The following is a 2,428-nucleotide window of genomic DNA, read 5'->3' on the forward strand; positions in this document are numbered from 1 at the left end:
GAGAAAGAAGAAAGATAAAACAAGAGAGAGGACCTACTTGAGGACCCTGTCCAGGAGCAGAGAGCAGTCCCCCACTGTCCAGATTCCCCCCACCTGGACTATGGGAAGCACCAGTTGCAGTGTTCTTGGGTCACTGTTCACCCCATGTCATCTTCATCAGGCTGGTGGGAAGCCATGCTGGAGGCTATCTCCCCACAGTGTGCGAGCACGCTGCCACCTCTGGTGCCTGCCAGTCACAGGACAGGCTTTGTGGGGGCTGTGTGCACGTGGTTGAAGTTTGAGGCGGACAGTGGGAATGGCACTGCTCTTCCCTGGGGAGAGTCTAGCTTTCATGCTTGAGCGGGGCAGAGGGCACCAGGTGCTGCCCTGCATCTGTGCCATGTGTCCTTCTCCCTGCTGTTCCCCTTTCTGAAAGCAGCTCTTGTACGAAAGGTGGGAATTACGGTGTTGAATCACTAATCTTCACTGAACAATTTCACATTTTGTCACCACATCAAAGGTTCTGCTGCTACATAGGGTTGACATCTGTCTCTCTTCCAATCCCCTAATACCTTCCGCCAGAACCAAAGCCTCTTTTCAAATTGACTGTCTCTGACACTGTGGCCACTAAGACAGATACGTAGTGGCTTACTTGTGTTTATTGATTAATCAGTGGGCACAGGTTCACAGGGTTGTCCCCATACCTGGGTAACCCACCCGTGGCTGCGGAAGCATTTCAGGGGAGATCCACTTATCCACAAACCCTAGAAAGGGACTTCCTTAATGCAATTCCATGGTATGCATGCTTACAATTCTCCTGCAGGAGTCTAATTTGAAAAAAAGAAAGGAAAACAGAAATTAAGAACAAAGTGGTAATGACTTGTGATTTTATAGTAGATGGGGAAAATAAAAGTTGAGAGCAAGAGAGAGAGAGAGAGAAGCTGGTCCCAAGAATTGAACAGGTCTTTACTGCATGGTCTGAGAGGAATGCCAAGCGAGGGGAAGGTCAAAGTAGAACAAGGGCAGTCAGGGACAGTTCCTTTTTATATGGGGTTTTTAGGGACGACTAGGGAAGATTGCCTGATACAGGCCATGGTCTTTGCATTCACTTGCTTTGCATCAGAGAGCTGGACAATGACTAAGGAGGATAGAAGGAGAATTGATGCCTTTGAGCTGTGGCACTGGAGAAGAGTATTGAATATACAAATGCCCAGTAAGCACTTGATAAAGATGGATTTGTCGTTATCATCGGAGAAACTCAAATAAAAACCACAATGAGATACCATTGCATACACACTTGTTGTGTCTTTGAGCTAACTATGACTCACATAACACCCTATGAACAATGGCTCTGAACCCTGCTCTGTCCTGAGCCAGTCTCACTGCCTTTGATGCACCTGCCCCCATTACCAAGTACTGTGCCAACCTACATCATCCAGGGTCTTCCTCTCTTGTGCTGTCTGTCCCTCCACACTTCAAAGCATGATGTCCTTCATCAAGGACTGGCTCTCATGGCAATATGCCCAATATATGTAGGACAGAACTTCAAAATCCTTGCCTCCATGGAGCAGCCTGGTTTCACCCTCTCCAGGACTGACCTGCTTGTTCTCTTGGCACTCCATGGTATGTTCAATATTCCTCCCCATCACCACAACTCAAAGGCACTGATTCTTCTGTCATGAGGATGGAGCGAAATGAGAATGTAAAATGATGCAATAACTTTGGCAAATAATCTGGCAGTTTCTGAAAAGAATAAATGTTGTTGTTAGGTGCCAAGTTGAATATGTCTCATAGGGACACTCGAGTAACCACTTTGAGCCCTGTCCTATCCTGTGCCGCCCTCATCATATCTCACGTGCTGTAACCCATTGCTGCAGTCACTGTGCCACCATGTTGGTCCATCTCATTAAGTGTTAGCACTTGTTGGAAGGAGCTGTGGAGTTGCCTTGGACTCCTAGTGGACCTATGTACAACACAAGGAGGTCGTAACTAACCCTGCTCCGGACTCCCAACCTTGGCTGTGATTAAGCACATGGTTACAGGCAATGTGTTAGTCTATCTGATTGAAGGTCTGCTCTTTCACCGACCCTCGACTTTCCCAAACATGATGCTATCACATGACCCAGCCTTTTTACTCCTAGGTGTTTATTGAGAAATGAAGACATCTGTCCACACGGAAACTTGTACATGAATTTTAACAGCAGCAAAACAGCCCCGATGTGGGGAAAACTAAGTATTAATTGATTGATGGATCTATAAACAACTATGCTATACCAATAGAATCGGTTACTATTAAGAAATAAAGAAGAATGGAGTGCTGATACATGTTACAGTGTGAAATGAGTCAATATTGTTGTTGTTGTTATGTGCCATCGAGTCGCTTGCGACTCATAGTGACCCTATGTACAACAGCCCTAAACTCCGCTCTGTCCTGTGCCAATCGCACTGT

This window comes from Elephantulus edwardii, unplaced genomic scaffold (genome assembly GCF_000299155.1).
Source record: "Elephantulus edwardii isolate Elephantulus edwardi_28Jun2011 unplaced genomic scaffold, EleEdw1.0 scaffold00004, whole genome shotgun sequence".
In the NCBI taxonomy this organism is placed as follows: domain Eukaryota; kingdom Metazoa; phylum Chordata; class Mammalia; order Macroscelidea; family Macroscelididae; genus Elephantulus; species Elephantulus edwardii.